The following is a 19,545-nucleotide window of genomic DNA, read 5'->3' as shown; positions in this document are numbered from 1 at the left end:
AATTTAACAAAAGAGGTTAAAACAAAATACAATATAAAAAGAAAAAGCACAAATTACCCAATTACAAATTGGGCAAAGGTTTAAGTAGACATTTCTCCAAAGACATATAGGCCAATAAACACATATTATTAGTCATTAGATAAATAAAAATCAAAATCATGATGAGATATCACCTCACACCTACTAGGGTGGCTATAATCAGAAGGACAGATAATAACAAGTGTTGACAAGGATGGGGAAAAATTGGAACCCTCATATGTTGCTGGTGGAAATATAAAATGATGCAGCCACAGTGGAAACCAGTCTGGTAGTTCCTCACTAAGTTTATCAAAGTTACCATATGACCCAGCTATTCTGTTCCTACTTATTTCACCAAGACAACTGAAAACATGTCTACACAAAAACTTGTACATGAATATTTATGCTGTAAGGTAGAAACAACCCAGACGATGACTGAATAAACAAAATGTGGCATACCCATACAATGGAATATTATTCAGTCATGAAAAGAAATAAAGTTCTGATACATGCTACAACACAAACAGACCTTGAAAACATTGTGCTAAGCTAAACAAGTCAGGCATAAAGGCCACAAATTGTATGATTCCATTTATATTAAATTCCAGAATGGGCAGATCCATGGAGACAGATGGTGAATTGATAGTTGCCAGAGGCAACGGGGGGAGGGAATGGGGAATGTCTTCTAATGGGGGAGGTGAAAATGGGATACGATTTCATCCTTGGGGGGATAAAAACGTTCTGGAATTAGGCAGTGGTGATGGTTATACAACTTTGTAAATATACTGAAAACTTGAATTTGTATAGTCCAAAAGGATGAATTTTATGGTGTATGCATCACATCTCGAAAAAGCTATTATTTAAAATCAAATAAATAATAATAAAATATAAGAAAAAAAATAGATGAAGCAGGAATGCTTGCCAGCAACAGCCTCTGTTATAAGGAAGGAACATGGCTTCCTAGGTGATATCAAGGCCAAAGCTTTCAGTCTACTTTTTGCATCCTTAGAACTCAAAAATGTAACCTCATCGGGAACTAGAGGATTGCAAAGGGCTGGTGTATTCTTTTCCAGAAATTCTCCTAAAACATCCAGCTTCAGTGCAGTTTGTGGGGGCCAATGAGAAGAGCGAGCAATGCTGCTCCAGCACATGTCCCTTGGCATGCCAGACGACAGTGATGAACACTGATGCTTATTTATAATTTATAAACTACTTTGAAAATGATTCAGAGAGGAAGTAGCAAAGGTGACATGCCTGCTAAAAGGGAGGAAGTTAGAGGAAAAGATGGACTCAGGGCCAACTTCATGAGTGTGCCACCTGTGCAGTCACACAGGGCCTCCTACTCTGAGGGGTCTTGTGCTTGGTGTAATGCCTTGCTGTTGCTGTCTCGAAGTTCTTAGTAATTTCATCTTCAAATTTGTATTTCGTAAGTGAAGTCTGATGGAACAATGGAGCATGAGCATAAGCAGACAAGATAAGAGAGCAGCATGCGTGTCCACTAGTCCTTGTTCCCTTAGTCACATAGAACATTATAATACCTCATGAGCACAAAGTTCTGGTGGAATCTTGATGCATCAAGAGTTCGCTGGCACTAAAAGTGAATCAACATAAAGATGTTACTTCTACAACTGAGTAAGTAAAGGCACTGACAGCGCCAGAAGCCATGTTACCATTTGAACCAGGATTTTATTTTTTCTTTTGAGACAGAATCTTGCTCTGTGGCCCAGGCTGGAGTGCAGTGGTGCGATCTTGGCTCCCTGCGACCTCTGCCTCCCAAGCTCAAGCGATTCTCCTGTCTCAGCCTCCCAAGCAGCTGAGATTACAGGTGCCTGCCACCGCGCCTGGCTAATTTTTGTTTTTTTAGTGGAAATGAGGTTTCGCCATGCTGGCCAGGCTGGTTTTGAACTCCTGATCTCAAGTGATCCTCTCGCCTTGACCTCCCAAAATTCTGGGATTACAGGCATGAGCCACTGAACCTGGCCTGAACCTAAACTTGCCAAGAAGGTAACGGTGTTCTGGTTGGGCACTGTGGCTCATGCCTGTAATCACAGCACTTTGAGAGGCTGAGGCAGGCGGATCACCTGAGATCAGGAGTCCGAGACAGCCTGGCCAACATGGTGAAAGCCCGTCTCTACTAAAAATTAAAAAATTTTCCAGGCATGGTGGCGCATATCTGTAACCACAGCTACTCAGGAGGCTAAGGCATGAGAATCGCTTGAACCCGGGGGACAGAGATTGCAGTGAGCCAAGATCAGGCTACTGCACTCCAGCCTGGGCTGCAGAGCAAGACTGCCTAAAAAAAAAAAAAAGAAAGAAAGTAACATTCTAAGAAACACAGAAACACAGACAACCAAGAGATCCCATTATACCCTATCTTACCCATGTTGCACTTTCTCTGAAAATGATGATATAAAAGAAAACAGAAAACAGGCCAACCTATAGTTCCTTTTCCTTTCAGTTTTTCCTCATTCATCAGTAAGCCAAAGGAGAGAGTGTTGGGAGCATGTGTGCATATCAAGATCCGAAATAAAAGTATTTGGCTTTGTTTGGTGTCATGTTTTCCATTGTTCTGATAAGAATGAAACATATATCCATATGTGACCTACAAAATACTAATTGCATAATTTTGGTGATTCTGCATATGGGTGAAATGCTCTTATATTTTGATTTAAAAATAGCACTGGGTAACATAAAAATAAATGATCCAATTCATGCTAATAATTTAAATTTTTTGTTACTTTCATACCGAGAACCACATTAGCAAATAAATAACGTAATGACAAGTCAAGAAAAATAGACCATGGAAGAAAGAATAAGGCTTCCCATTTTTAGTACCTCTAATGTACTTTGTTCCTGCTTTTTGAACAAGGAGTCCTGCATTTTTATTTTGCACTGGGCCCTGCAATTTATGTAACTGGAGATTGCCTTGGTATCTGCATTTGTGGTTTTCAAAAAGTCTGCCACTTCACAAGCCCACACTTTATGTTGGAATCACTGTGTGGGTGTAAATTGTGTGAGTAGGTGTGTGTTAGCAGGGGTGGAGTGAGGAGGGGAAAGCGCTGGAGAGCAGGTGGCAGTGGCAAGACCAAATTAAGAACACACAGATTTCGGAAAAGGAAGTGGTCATTGGATTCTCTGAAGGGCTCACAGTATTAAAGTCACAGGAACAATGCTGAGATATTATCATGTTAAATTTTCCAAGTCAAATGATGAAGAGACGCAGGTGGAGGGAGGAGTTTCTGCTTCACCATGGCAGCAAAAAGGTTTTCAGAAGCCTGCGTGAAGCAGTTCTCTCTCAGCACTAAATGTACAGAATGTGAAGGACAAGCAGAAGCGGTTGTAAATGTCATTTGTTGTGAGATGGAAAGTAGTCTCAAGATTTTTCTCGTATTTAACCCTTGGCATTTTTGTGAAAAAGAGTTGCTGCCTCCCAGTGCCCATGCAATGAACGTTTTCAAACACACCACCTCTCTTCTTGCATAAAATGAGGTTTAGATTATTTTATTCCTATTTCTTAACATCTACTTGAGGAGCTCAAGCATTTAATATATATTATCCTGCGATAAATATAAAACATTTTGAAGATATAAAATTGAGGCCCGGTAAAATTGAGTAGTTTGCTCAACGTCACACAAAAGGCTGAAGAAGAACCCAAATCTTTTGCTTCTTGATATAATGAGTGGGATACTGGATCCTGTTCCCTTTCTCTGTAAAGACAGAACATGATGTTCTAATTTGGTGTTGGCTGTGTGCTTTTGTGGGCAGGAAGGAATGATGAGTCATTTTAGACTAAGAGCTACTTCCGATATTGTTAAGGTCAGCTGATGAGACATTTTAGTTTCACCTCCCACCTTAATTATCTTTTGTCATGTAATGTAACATAATCATAGATTCTGGGAATTATGACTCAGACATATTTGGGGAGCCATTATTATGCCTACAGCATACATCAATCAAAAATGCAGAAATATACAACTCAACAATAAATTTGTAGACTTCGATACTGCGCTGTCAACCATTGATAGAATGATTAGACCGAAAATCAGCAAGGATATATAAGACATCTGGGCCTTATGTGTATTGCTATACATATATCAAACAACTTGACCTAACTAGCATCTATAGACCACTCCACCAAACAACATAATACACACATAAATATTCTTGTTTTGCGCAAGAACAAGTGGGATTTATTCCAGGAATACAAAGTTAGTTTAAAGCCAAAATTCAGGCTGGGTGCAGTGGCTCACGCCTGTAAACCCAGCACTTTGGGAGGCTGAGGCAGAAGGATCATGAGGTCAAGAGATTGAGACCATCCTGGCCAACATGGTGAAACCCAGTCTCTACTAAAAATACAAAAAAACTGGCTAGGCGTGGTGGCATGCACCTGTAGTCCCAGCTACTCGAGAGGCTAAGGCAGGAGAATTGCTTGAACCTGGGAGGCGGAGGTTGCAGCGCGCTGAGATGGCACCACTGCACTTCAGCCTGGGAGACATAGTGAGACTCCGTCTCAAAAAAACAAACAAAAAAAGCCAAAATTCAAATAATGTAATAGACATAGAACAGGCATTTCACAAAATTCAATACCCTTTTATGATAAAAACACTCAACGAAGATGTAATAGAAGGGAACTTCCTCAATCTGAGAAAGCGCGCCTATGAAAAACCTACAGTTACCATCATCATCCTATTTCACGGTGAAAGACTGAATGCTTTTTCCCCAAAATCAGAAACAAGGAAAGGATGTCCATCTCACCAATTCTACTCCACATTGCACTGGAGGTCTGGCCAGAGCAATCATGTAATTAAAAAGAAGTAGAAAGCATTCAGCTAGAAAAAAAGAAGTAAAACTTCACAAATGATCTAATCCTGTGAATAGAAAATCCTAAGGAGTTCCCAAAAACACTTATTAGAACTGATAAACAAGTTCAGCAAGGTTGCAAACGACAATACCAATATATGAAAATCAATTGTATTTATATATGTGTATACATAAAGGATGAACAATCCAAAAGCGAAATTAAGAAAATAATTCCATCCATAATATCACCAAAAAGAATAAAAATTTAGGAATACATTTAACAAAAGAATTGCAAGACATGTGCAATGAAAATTATAAAACATTGCTGAGGGAAATTAAAGAAAATGTAAATAAATGGAGAACGTCCATGTTCATGAATTGGAAAACTTCTTATTGTTAAAATGGCAATTCTTCCAAATTAATCAATAGATACAGTGCAGTCCCCATCAGAATTCCAGCAGGCTTTCTCTCTCTCAATTTCTCTCACAAAAAATCATAAGCTGATCCTAAAATTTTTATGAAAAACCAAAAGACGCCGAAGAGCTAAAATGATTTTTTTTGAGATGGAGTCACACTGTTGCCCAGGCTGGAGTGCAATAGCACAATCTCACTGCACTCTCTGCCTCCCAGGTTCAGGTGATTTTCCCCCCTCAGCCTCCCTAGTAGCTGGGATTACAGGCATGAGCCACCATGCCCAGCTTATTTTTGTGTTTTTAGTAGAGATGGGGTTTTGCCATATTGGCCAGGCTGGTCTCGAACCCCTGACCTCGTGATCTACCCGCCTTGACCTCCCAAAGTGCTGGGATTACAGGTGTGAGCCACCGCGCCCAGCCAAAATGATTTTTTTAGTAGAAATTTGGTGGCCTTTCACTTTGCAATTTAAAAAACTTACTATAAAGCTATAGCAATCAAGACAAACCAAAAAATAAACAATAAGCTGGGCGCCGCGGCTCACGCCTGTAATCCCAGTACTTTGGGAGGCCGAGGCTGGCAGATCATGAGGTCAAGAGATGGAGACGATCCTGGTCAACATGGTGAAACCCCGTCTCTACTTAAATACAAAAATAAGCTGGGCAAGGTGACGTGGGCCTGTAGTCCCAGCTACTCAGGAGGCTGAAGCAGCAGAATTACTTGAACCCAGGAGGCAGAGGTTGCAGTGAGCCGAGATCGCGCCACTGCACTCCAGCCTGGTGCCTGGCGACAGAGCGAGACTCTGTCTCAAAAATAAATAAATAAATAAAAATAAACAATAAGAAATATTGGCAAGGATGTGGATAAACAAGAACTCTCATTTCCAAAGTGGTGTAGTCATTTTGGAAAATGGTTTGGCAGTTTCTTTAAAAGTTAAATATGCTTTTCCCATACTACCCATCAATTCCACTCCTTGATATTTATCCAAGCTAAATGAAAACGTTTGTCCACACAAAAACTTGTACACCCATGTTCATAGCAGCAGCATCCATAAAAGCCAAAACATGGATGCAAACCAAGTGTTGATTGATGAATGAATAGATAAACAAAATGTAGTATAGCCAAACAATAGAATATTTTTGGCAATAAAAAGAAATAAAGTAATGATACATGCCACAACATGGAAGAACCTCAGAAACATACTATGTTTAAGAAGCAAGACACAAAAGACCACATAATGTATTATTCTTTTTATATGTAAAAAAAAAAAAAAGCAATCTATAGAGACAGAAAGTGGATTAGTGGTTGCCTGGGATTGGAGGTAAGAATGGGAAGTGATTGGAAATGGACACAAGATTTCCTTTCAGGGTAATGAAAATATTCTAAAACTAGGCGATGGTAATAATTGTCCAACTCAGTAAATTTACTAAAGATCATTGCATTGTGCACTTAAAGTGGGTGAATTTTATGGCATATAAATTATATCTTTTAATTTAGTTAGTAATTTAAGTTTAAATAATTTACATTTAGTAAAGTTAGTTAATAATATGTTTAAATTTAGTTAATAATGGACGGGCGTGGTGGCTCATGCCTATAATCCTAGCACTTTGGGAGGCCAAGGTGGGTGGATCACCTGAGGTCAGGAGTTCAAGACCAGCCTGGCCATCATGGTGAAACCCNACCAGCCTGGCCATCATGGTGAAACCCCATCTTTAAAAAAAAAAAAAAATTTAGTTAATAATTCTGAGAAAAATCAAATTCTCCATTTAGGCACAGAACACTCTGCAGCTACTTTAGAGTATTAGCTAGTGGTTGCTGCCCATAAGGCAAGGCCCTTAGAGGCATCTTTTTATGTAAAGTTAATAACGATAATAGCATTACGTGAGTTCTTACTATAAGCCATACACTATCTTAAGCACTTGAAATGCATTTGTTCTTTTAATGCTCATAATAAATTCATGAGTTAAGTAACTTGTTCGAAGTCACACAGGTGGCCAAACCAAGATTCAAACGTATGCCTGCCTGACTCTAGTTTTTGCTCTGCATTCTCACATTCTTGAGTTCTTACATGAAACTAGAAAAAAGAAAAAAAAATCACCACCTTTAAAGAGGTCTAGAAGACTTGATACCTACTTAAACTGACATAATAGCAATTATGATCACAGACTTTAAGACAAAGAAAATGAGTTAGTCTCTAATGCTGTGTAAAAAAAAAATCACTCCAGATCTAGTGGCTTAAAACAACAATAAACATTTAATATCTTCCACAGTTTCAAGGTGTCAAGAATCTGGGGACAGCTTGGCTCCATGGTTCTAGTTCTGGTTTCTCATGAGGTTGTCCTCAAGATACCAGCCCGGGCTACAGTCAAACTAGGGCTGGAGCATCTGCTTCCAAGGTGGCTCGCTCACATTCCTAGGAGGTTGGTGCTGACTGTTGGTGAGAGGCCTTGGTTCCTCTCTCCACATGGTCCTCTCTACAGGGCTGTGTATGTGGCCTCATGATAAGGTTACTAGCTTCCTCCAGAGCAAACTGTCCAAGAGCCCAAGGTAGCAGCTAGGCTGTCTTTTATGATCTAGCCTCAGAAGTCACACATCATCACTCTGCAATGTCCTATTCGGTATAGGAAGGGTCTACACGAGGACTTGAATATAAAGAGGCAGGATCATTACAGTCCTCCCTGGAGGCTGGCTGACACAGCAAATGTTTAGCTCACTCTGCTAGGGCTGGGAGAGCTGGAACGGTCAAACATTTAGTACCACATTTACCAGAGACATACACATGACACTCCAAATAAAAAATACTCCGAAGTCATAGACAGCCACCTGTCTCTTTGGGCCACAGCCCCGCTCTGCTCAACGCACATAGCAATCCGAGTGGACTCAGATGGTGAATGGGAAGTCAAAAATGTGGCTTTTGGTGCCTCTACAGGCCCTCATCCTGTGCATCTGATTTCCTGTCCTGGACAGTTTCTTCGTGCGTCCCACATCCCCTACTTCTCATCGAAATGGGCCTGTCCTGTATTTCATCTTCTTAAATCTTTTGTTTCATCTCGAGCTTGGAAAGCTCTAAGTCTGGAATACTAATTCAAGGTAGTGGGTTAGACACTCATTTGGTATACTTGCATTCTAATTGCCTTCTAAAGCTTTAACCCCCCAAAATGGGTGCTTATGGGAGTTTTTGTTGTTTGCAGGTAGAGGGGGGGCATTTCTGTTTCTTTAAATCAGATCAAGTTGATTCAAACCATACATTCATGCATTTATTCAGTCAGCCAGCCAACCAGCATTTATTGAGTGCCTACTATGTACCAGGCACTTTCCTAGATACTATATAAAACTCATCTTGGATACTGTGAATGAATGGCAGCAAAACGTTATAGGTTCCGCAGCTGCAGAGTATAGACAGATCAAACATAGCGCTCCTTCCTAAGGTTCCAAGGGAAGATACAGAGTCATCTTCAAGTACAGCACTCTATGATATGCATATATTACTACTGGAAAGGTAGATTTGTTAGCATCTCAGCCATACCTAGGAAAATCTTGTCAGCCAAAAAAAGCCTCAAATTAGTTCCTTTGAGTGCAGCTTTTTAAAAGTACATTTAAAATACCACCCCCATGAACACTTCAAAAGGTACATTTCTGAACCCTATGAATATGAAAATATAATTCCCATCTAAGAGTTGATATGCTGCCTAAAATAAGGCAGCTAACAAATGTTGCCTCCTGAATAATTAGATATTACAAGTGTTAAGAGCTGTCAGGACAGGGTACCATGGTTATAGAAACCAGATAATTAAAATTGTCTTACGTTCCTCAGCAATTTGTCTTTTCTTCACTAACAAAGAGAAATAGAGGAATGATCATTTATATAATCAACAAAAACTCCTCAGTGCTCACTCTGTACAGTAACTAACTGTGCTGAAGCTGGGAATGCAAAGGCGGACGAAAAGACAAAGCCCAGCATCATTGAGCTTAAACTGCAGTAGGAAGCCATGAATCAAATAAATATTTCAGAAATTTATTCACAAGGGCAAGGGGTGTAAGGAGGAAAAGATGGTCCAAAAATAATGTATGCAACCATGCACTTCAAAAACAACATTTTATGACCAAGACTGTGCTTCTGTTTTAGCATACAGAGAAGCAGTATAACATATTCATCTTGGAACATAAGTTCTAAAGTCTCACTACTTGAGTTCCAATTCCATCTCCGCCACTTGGAAGCTGCAAGACCTTGAGTAGTATAAATGTTCTCTCTAAGCTCCAGTTTCCTCATCTGAAAATAAAGCCTACTTTGAGGTGCCCTTGTGATAATTGAGATGATACCTGACAAACCATACCACCCAACATATAATGAGCATACCTATAATTTTATTAACCATGGCTTATTTAAGGTAATATTAAAATTACTTTCCATTCCTTGAAGAAACAGTATTATAAAAGGTTTGGGTTTATCTTTTCTCCATGCATTTATTCAACCATTTATTTTTATCTTTGACATTTTTCTTGCCAAAACTAAAGAAGAATATAGAATACCATTTTATTTTTGTTGTTTTGATTTTCAAATGTATTTATTTTTAAACTGACATATAAAATTGTATGTATTTATCACGTACAACATGTTTTGAAGTATATATACAATGTAGAATGGTTACATCTAGCTAATTATTAAATGCATTACCTCACATAGTTGTCATTTTGCAGTAAGAACACTTAACATCTACTCTCTTAGCATTTTTAAAAAATATAATATATCGTTATGGTAGTCATCATACCATACAATAGGTCTCTTGAACTTATTCTTCCTACCTAATTGTAATTATGTATACTTTCACCAACATCTCCCGAGCTCCCCTCCCTGCAACCACCCTAGCTTCTGGTAACTGTCATTCTTCTTTTTAATTCTATTAGATCAACTTTTTTAGATTCTACATAAGTGAGAATATGTGGTACTTGTCTTCCTATGCCTGGCTTATTTCACTTAACATAATGTCTTCCAGGTTCATCCATTTTGCTGTACACAACAGGATTTCCTTCTTTTTTTTTGTAGCTGAATAGCATTCCACTGTGCATATGTACCACATTTTCATTATCCATTCATCCGTTGACGGACTTTTAAGTTGATTTCGTATCATGACTATTGTAAATAGTGCTGTGATAAACATGGGGGCACAGAAATCTCTACAACATACTGATTTTACTTCCTTTGGATATACACCAGTATATCCCACTAGTAGTGGTATTGCTGGATCCTATGGTAGTTGTATTTTTAATTTTTTGAGATACCTCCATAAGGTTTTCCATAATGGTTTCCCTAACTTATATTTCCACCAAGAGCATGCAAGGGCTTCTTTTTCTCCACATCCTTTTGTCTTTTGTCTTTCTGACAGCCACTCTAACAGGCGTGACTTTATCTCATTGTGGTTTTGATTTTCATTTCCCTGATAATTAGTGATGTTGAACATTTTTTCATATACCTGTTGGTCATTTGTAGTCTTATTTTGATGCCTATTTAGGTGATATGGTTTGGCTGTGTCCCCACCCAAATCTCATCTTGTAGTTCCCATAATCCCCACGTGTAGTGGAGGGACCTTGTGAATGGTAATTGAATCATGGGGGTGGTTACCCCCAGCTGTCCTCGTGTAGTGAGTTCTCACGAGATCTGGTGATTTTATAAGGGGTTTTCTCCCCTTTGCTCAGCACATCTCCTTCCTGCTGCCCTACGAAGATGGTGCCTTTGTTCCCTTTGCCTTCCGCCATGATGGTAAGTTTCCTGAGACCTTTCCAGCCATGCAGAACTTGAGTCAATTAAATCTCTTTTCTTTATAAATTACGCAGTCTTGGATATTTCTTCATAGCAGTGTGAAAATGGACTAATACATTAGGTCTTTTGCTCATTTGAAAAATCAGATTGCTTATATTTTTGCTATTGATTTGTTAGAGTTCCTTATAATTTTGGTTATTAATCCCTTATAAGGTGTATGGTTTGCAAATATTTTCCCCATTCTTTAGGTTGTATCTTCTGTACCAAAAAGTATCTGAGACAGGGCTCAATCAATTTAGAGGTTTATTTTGCCAAGATTAAGGATTATGGCCCATGACACAGCTTCAGGGGGTCCTGAGAACATGTGCCCAGGATGGTAGGGTTATAGGCTGATTTTATACCTTTTAGAGAGACAGAAGTCATAGACAAAGACATAAATCAATATAGGTAAGGTATACATTGGTTTGGCCCACAAAGGTGGGACATCTCAAAGCAGGGGGGCTTCTAGGTCATAGGTACATTCAAAGGATTTCCTGATTAGCAAATTGGCTGAAAGAGTTAATCTCTGCCTGAAGAGTTAAAGTCAACTTGACTTAAGGTAAGGAGGTGGTTGTGGAATCCCAAGATTCTTGTCATATAGATGAAGGCTCCAGGTAGTAGGCTACAGACAGAATAGATGGTGAATGTCTCTTATTGGACCTTAAAAGGTATCAGACTCTTAGTTAATTCTCTCCTGGAACAGAAAAAGACCTGGAAAGGGAAGGGCATTCTCTACAGAATGTAGATTTCCCCCACAAGAGATGGTTTTGCAGGGCCATTTCAAAATATGTCAAAGAAACATATTTAGGATAGAATATTTTGATTTCCTTTAGGGCCTGTTATCTGACATGTGATGTTATACCAAAGTCAGGTTGGAGTTGGTATCTTTTTTTTTTTTAAGGCGTGCACTTTTATTCAACTGGTCTCAAGTCAGTGTGCAGGTAAGCCCTAGCTGCCTCCACACCTCCCCCACTCCAAGCAAGACCAAAAACCTTCATGCATCTCAAGTTGAGGGACAAAAGGGCATTCACAATGGCTGATCATTCAAAATAAAACAAAATTTAAAAAGTAAATTTAAGGCAAAGATTACAAATTTTTTGCATTACATAATTTACATGAAAGCAATGCTACCACTTCCCCTGTGTGGACAGGACTGAGACATTCTCCTTAGAGATAAGTGGGGTGGCTTTTGAGAAGGCAAGGGACTTCCTGTGACAATGCATCTCATGATATTTGGAATGACTATTTTAGAAAAGAACAATGTACAATCAAGGTCCTTGGCCCCATTGTAGAACTTTGGGGGATGCTTGCTCCAACCGACTGCTGTCACCTCTACCGTTCCAGTTTTCAAATCCTGAGTGAAGCTAATAAACAACAACAAATAATAATAACAATAGTAATACCGTGCCAATTTCATCTTGTTTTCTGGCAAGCTGGGTTTTTGTCAAGAATGGGCGTAATGCAACTAAGTAACAGTCTGCCTAGAAGCATTTGCTGAGGGTGATGAAGGGGCCGCCTCATGGTATTTTTGCTTGCTGATCCACGTATGCTGGAAGGTGGGCAGGGAGGCCAGGATGGAGCCACTGATCCACACAGAGTATTTGTGCACAGGAGGAGCAATGATCTTGATCTTTATCATGCTGGGAGTCAGGACGGTGATCTCTTTCTCTTTCTGCATTCTGTCAGCAATGCCACATGGTGGTGGCGCCAGACAGCACTGTGTTGGTGTACAGGTCTTTGCAGATGTCCATGTCACACTTCATGATGGAGGTGAAGGTAGTTTCATGGATGCCACAGTATTCCATGCCCAGGAAGGAAGGCTGGAAGAGGTCTTGGGACAGCAGAACCACTGGTTGCTGATGGTGATGACTTGGCCATTGAGCAGCTCCTAGCTCTTCTCTAGGGAGGCCCTGGAGGCTGCAGTGGCCATCTCCTGTTCGAAGTCCAGGGCAATGTAACGCAGATTCTCCTTGATGTCAAGCATGATTTTCTGCTCTGCCACGCTGGTGAAGCTGTAGCTGCCCTCCGTGAGGATCTTCATGAGGTAGTTGGTCAGGTCCTGGCCAGCCAGGTCTGGAGGCAGGATGTGCCCCTCGTAGATGACCACAGTATGGGTGACCCCATCACTAGAGTCCATCACGATGCCAGTGGTATGGCCAGAGGCATACCAGCCTGGATGGTCAAGTACATGGCTAGGGTGTTGAAAATGTCGAACATGATCTGGGTCATCTTCTCATGGTTGGTCTTGGGGCTCAGGGGAGCCTGGGTCAGCAGCATGGGGTGCTCCTCAGGAGCCACACATGGCTTGTTGTAAAAGGTGTGGTGCCAGATCTCCATGTCATCCCAGTTGGTGACAATGCCATGCTCTATGTGGTATTTCAGGGTCAGGATGCCTCTCTTGCTCTGGGCCTTATCGCCCATGTAGGAGTCCTTCTGACCCATGCCTACCATCATGCCCTGTAGGAGTCCTTCTGACCCATGCCCACCAACACGGGTACCACATGATGGAGGCGAAGATGGCAGGGGGGCACCATCACCCCTGAAGATGGCCTTGCACATGTCGGAGCCTTTGTCAAAGACAGGGGCAGTGATGTCATCATCCACGGTGAGCTGGCAGTGAGTGTGGACGGGGGTGGAGCAGTGAGGGTGAGGCTCTGTGCCTGCCGGGAGGATGCAGTCTCCATGGTCTGGAATTGGTGCCTTATTGCTACAAAAAATCTCTTCTGTCAGTCTTAGGATCTCTGTTTTAATGTTAATATTGAGTTGTGTCTAAACTCTAAAATGGAGAGGATAGAATGAGGCATGTCTGACCCCAGCCTCCTTCCTGTCATGGCCCGAACTAGTTTTTGAGGTTTCTTTGGGATCCTCTTGGCTGAGAGGGAGATCCACTTACTCAGTTGGAGGGCCTAGAACTTTGATTTTAGTTTACACTTCAGTCTGTTGATTGTTTCCTTTGCTGTGCAGAAACCTTTCCATTTGATGTAATCCCATTTGTCTATTTTTGCTTTTATTACCTGTGCTTTGAAGTCATGTTAAAAAAAAAAAAAATCATTGCCCAAACAATGTGATGCCATCACACTCTAAGATCTGTGAGGGCAAAGACCATGTCTGTCTTGTTTACCATTTATACCTATTATATATATATAATAGTGTATGGTGCAGAGTCAATCCTCAATACACATATGTTAATTTCAACTACATTTCCAGGGAATTATAAAAGCCTGACACCTCAGATGGCCTAAAACCAGAGGAAAGGAATTAACTCATTAAAAAAATCACTTGTGGAATGTCAGCAATGTGCCTGGCCCTATGTTAAGTAATTTACAAGCATTCTTGTATTGATTACTGATATTAACCCTGTGAGACAAGTACCACTATTCTCATTTTAGAGTTGAAGAATCAGAAAAAAAGTTCACCCCTGCCAGAGATACACTTCTAAACAGCAAAACTGCAGTCAAACTCATATCTTTCTGATTCCAAGAGTGAGCTTATTAAGTATTAGACTGTCTCTGTTGAGAATCTCACAACACTATTCTGCTTTAAGCACCATCATAGGCAAAGCACTATTTATTGATGATAGTGATAGTGTAATGGCCATTAAAATGAGTGTAGTGGGTTGAATGGTAGTCCTCAAATGATATGTCCATGTCCTAATTTTCAGAATCTGTGAATGTTATCTTATTTGAAAAAGAGATTTTTGCAGATGTAATTAAGTTAAGGATCTTGAGTTGTGAAGCTCATCCTTGATTATCTGAGTAACCTCTAAATCCAGTGATAAGTAGCCTTATGAGCAACAGAAAGAGGAAGAAGACAGAAGAGAAGGCATTGTGACCACAGAGCCAGAGACTGGAATGAGGCAGCCACAAACCAAGGAATGCCTGGAGCCACCAGAAGCTGGAAGGCGTAAGGAACAGATTCTCCACTAGAGATTTCTGGGAGACTGTGGACCTGACCACAGCTTGAGGTCAGACTTCTGGCCTCCAGAACTGTGAGACAACAAATTTCTGTTGTTTTAAACCACCAAGTACGTGGTAATTTATTCACTTAAATTCAACACCTTATGCCTGGGTTGCGTGGCGTTCTATACTGACTCTGGCCAGACCAGACATTTCTCTGGCCAGCCCACAGCGTAATTCAGTGGCAAGGTGGAGTGCTAGGCTGTCAATGGAAATCTCTGAATGTCTACAATATGTCTCTCTGTAGTGCAGGAGATCACAAGGTCATGAAACTTAAAAGATGACAGGGATCTTGAACAGCATGTGGTTTGACCTCTCCCCTAGGCAGGAATTCTGCTTTCCAGGGTTACTGGTAGGTAGGTGACCAATCAGCTCTTTTTGAGCACTTCCCCAATGAGTAGTGTACCCCTCTCATATCATATCCTTCTTCATGTATGGTCAACTTTCACTAGAGAGTTCTCAACATCAGTGAGCCCTAATTTTCCCATCACATTTTCCATCCAGTTGCCAAATTCTATTTTGAAGATCCATAAAAGTAAGTCCTAATTCTTCTTTCATATTAACAATTCCTCAAATTACTGAAAATACCTGCTATGTTCCTCAACTATCTAGCAAATAGCCCAGTTCAACTTACCATGACTCGGGTGATGTCATTTTTAAACCTCTCACCCTATGATGTTCTCCTCGTTTATTCATACAATTTAAAATATGGCACTGAGGGCTGGGCATGGTGGCTCATACCTGCAATCCCAGTGCTTTGGGAGGCCAAGTCAGAAGGATCACTTGATCCCAGCAGTTCCAGACCAGCCTGAGAAATACAGTGAGACCTTGTCTCTACAAAAAAAATTTTAAAAATTAGCCAGGCATAGTGGCATGCACCTATAGTCCCTGCTATTCAGGAGGTTGAGGTGGGAGGATCGCTTGAGCCCAGGAGGTTGAGGCTGCAGTGAGCTGTGATCACATTACTGCACTCCAGCCTGGGCAACAGAGCAAGACCCTGTCTCAAAAACAAATATAGCACTGAGAACAGAACACAATTTACGTATAACCCAAGCAGAGGGGAGTGGGACCATTACCTTCTTTATTTTGAGTTTAATGCATGCATTCTAAGACTGCATTCACATTACAGAGAATAGTGTCGTATGACTGACTCATTCCCACCTTCTTGGCAGCTGAAATCTAAGTGTTTTAGAGAATTTCTGTTAAACCTGATTGATTTTAGAATCTATAGGAAGTATTTTTTTATTCACTTCTGGAATTGCCTCTTGTTTGTTTCAGCTAATTTTTTCAGGCTGTCAAAATACTTTTAATGCTAATTTATCGTCTGGTATATTAGCTTGCTTTGGCTGCCTCTCATTCCCATGCTCCTCACACCTGGAACTTAACACTCTGTCTTCAGGCTCTGGTTTCAACCCTTCTTTGCTAGACTCTTAGAACATGGTCACACACTCCTGTTAGAGGCCATTTCTCTTTTCCTTGACTGTTCTCAAATCATAACAACCAATTTCTGGGCCAGGGCTCCAACCTCTAAAATGTCTTCCAGCTCTGATCTTCTTTCATTCTATTATGTTAGAAACTGGCAAGTACTCAAACTTATTGAAACATAATAGGATGGTGTAAGTGCAAGGGGTAGCTAGCACCTTATAAGACCCAGAAAGACAACAAACATCTCACAAATGGCATCAAAGAAGTATGCTGGGTGTGATGCTGGGAAATTACAGCTTCTTTAAGAAGGTTGACAGCAAGGCTTTGGCAGCCTTTTTGGATTGTTATTCCCTGTGCTGCAGGTATGAACTTGAAGAACCCAAAAGTAGCTCTCATAGGCCTAGTGGACTAGTTCCAAAGTGCTAGGGGCATCATCATCTGACATTATCAAAACTGACTCAGCAAGAAGAGTCCAGAGCTCAGTAAGGTTGATGGTCATAACAAATAGTATCTTGTCAACACTTTGCAGTTGCTCTTTTTGCAACTAAAAGGCATGTTGATAAAAGAGGTGAATGGGAGTGGCAGGGATATATCACATGCTTGGGAGAAAAGAAATCCTGTTTCATGCCACCATTTCTGATTATTTTTCTCCATTTCATTTCTAAAAAAAAAAAAAGCGTGAGTGGAATACTTTGTGGTAATGAGGAGATAATGTAAGAAAAATAGAGGAAAAAGACCTACTAGTTAAAAGCTGCTTTATTATTATTTTCCAGATTTTTATGTCACTTATGCTATTGAGATGCTGTCCATATTTAAAAGTATTTATGAAAGATGATGGAATAGAAGGGCTAAAAATAATGAAATTTAAGCCAGTCCCATCAATTCGCACAATGATACTTTATACCTACATAGCACTTTACCGTTCTCAAAGCACTTTTTCATGCATTAAAACCTCCCAACAACCTCATGGGATTACCACTATTATCACTGCTTCAAGATGATATTTAGTAAAGTGAAGAGACTCCCCCAAGTTCATAAAAGTAGTGTGCAAAGACAAAACTTAGACTTGAGCCAATATATTCCAAGCAGTATTCTTTATACCATGGCACAGTTATCTTGAAAGAAAAAGAATGAATCCTTACTAGCATAGCTCCCCGCAAAGCTGCAATTATCTTTAGATTTCATAGCAAAGGCATGGAGATTCTCTTCTGTTATACATATATGAAAATGACACAATTATTTTGCAAGTCTTCCTTCCCAGTTAGTCTATCTCAGTCCACAAAGATGTCTCTACTTCAACTTAACAATTCAACGTAACGAATGTTTAGTGAATGCCGGCAATGAATAGATGCTATGCTCTCACAACAGAAATTCAGTTCTCTTGGCTCTTAAAAATCTTACCAAGTAGTAGAGAACTCAGTTGTCTCAGATATTTATGGCAGCAAAACAGTCTATCCCAAAATTTTGTGTTTGGAAACAACCACTTACTGTTGCTCATGGTTCCATGGATTGGCTAGGCTGTGCCGGGGAGTGATGTTTCTTCACTGCCATTCAGTGGTCCCAATACCAATATCAGGTTCAATAAGAAGGACTCATGGAACTCAGAAAGGCTGTTATATTCATGGTTAAAATGTATTACACTGAAAAGATACAGATTGAAATCAGCAAAGAGGAGAGGCCCATAGAGCAAAGTGCAGGAAAGACCAGACATGAGCTTCCAGTTGTTCCCTCCCAGTGGAGTTCAGAATAAGGACAGCACTTAGTTCTCCCAGAAATGATGTGTAGCAACATGCACGGAATTTTGCCAACCAGAGAAGCTAACTTGAGCTTTTCTGTCCAGAGTTTTTATCGGGGCTTGGCAATGCAGGCATGGCTCCTACAGAGCTAACCCTAGTCTATAGCTCCTCCAAAATCAAGCTGATATACTACACAGCCCAGGGCCCCTACCACAAATGACATTATCTGCAAAAACTATCTGGTGTGGCCCGGTCTTATTTATTAAAAAAATAAAATAAAAACACTCTTTTCAAGCAGGACCAAACTTTCTTTTGGCAAGGTTCATTCTTTGCTCCATATCCACATAGCGTCTGCTGGGGCCTCAGATTGCTAGAAACTTGATTAGACTGAAACATCCAAAATGGCTCACTCAGATGGTGCAGTTAGTGCCGGCTATTGGCTGAGAGCTCAGCTGGGACTGTCAACTAGAGTATCTTATACATGGAGTTGGGCCTAGGAGCCTTTGTAGTCTGCAGCTCCTGATTATCCCTGACCCCAATGTCCCTGACCTCAAGGAAAGCTACTCTCTCTATGCCCTTTTCTGGGACATAAACCAGTTTCTAGAAACTTTGAACATTTAAGAGTCTTAGTTTTGCAAATCTGTACCACTGAACTGGCTTCACTAGTCCCAAATTTAGCTTTGGCCACATGAGGAAGGCCTTGAAAACCAACTGTACATGTGACAGCTCCATGCGACAGGCATTTTCTGGATTCCTTTCAACCCTAAAACCCTCTTCACATAACTTGGCTATCCCATAACATGGCAAGTGGATTATAAGAGGAAGCCTTTTAAGTATACAAAAAGAGAAGTTGCCAATCTCCTACGGCCCATCCTTGAAATTTCCGGTGTCACTTATTTTGTATTCTACTGATCAAAGCAAGTCACAGACAAAGCCAGATCAAGAAGAGGGGAAATAGTCTCCATCTCTTGGCAGGAGAAGTGAAACATAATTTACAGGCATATTTAATGCATGAAACAGCAGATACATTTCCTTCTCAAGGGACATAGTTCCCCAAACTGCAGTGACTCACTGTGAATGTTTGTTGGAACAGCACAGCTGGAGAGAAGTCTGAATCCTACTCTGGGATCTCAGAACTGTAAGGGAGTTGGGGCCAAGGACAGACCACATTGATTTGCCATATATAAGAGTATATAAGAGGGCCAGATGTGGTGGCTCACGCCTGTAATCCCAGCACTTTGAGAGGCTGAGGTGGGCGGATCACCTGAGGTCGGGAGTTTGAGACCAGCCTGGCCAATATGGAGAAACCCCGTCTCTACTAAAAATACAAAATTAGCTGGGCATGGTGGTGCATGCCTGTAATCCCAGCTACTCAGGAGGCTGAGGCAGGAGAATCTTTTGA

The 19,545-nt window shown here is 40.6% G+C and overlaps 1 pseudogene; it reads right to left on the bottom strand.

Annotated features, from left to right (window-relative positions):
* Positions 1-12,491: 12,491 nt before the first annotated feature.
* Positions 12,492-13,624, bottom strand: LOC108297381 (annotated as a pseudogene).
* Positions 13,625-19,545: the final 5,921 nt, after the last annotated feature.

The sequence above is a fragment of the Cebus imitator genome, unplaced genomic scaffold, assembly GCF_001604975.1.
Source record: "Cebus imitator isolate Cc_AM_T3 unplaced genomic scaffold, Cebus_imitator-1.0 Scaffold795, whole genome shotgun sequence".
Taxonomy (NCBI): Eukaryota; Metazoa; Chordata; class Mammalia; order Primates; family Cebidae; genus Cebus; species Cebus imitator.
The sequence above is the reverse complement of the archived record's forward strand: the minus strand, read 5'-3'. Positions and strand labels throughout refer to the sequence as shown.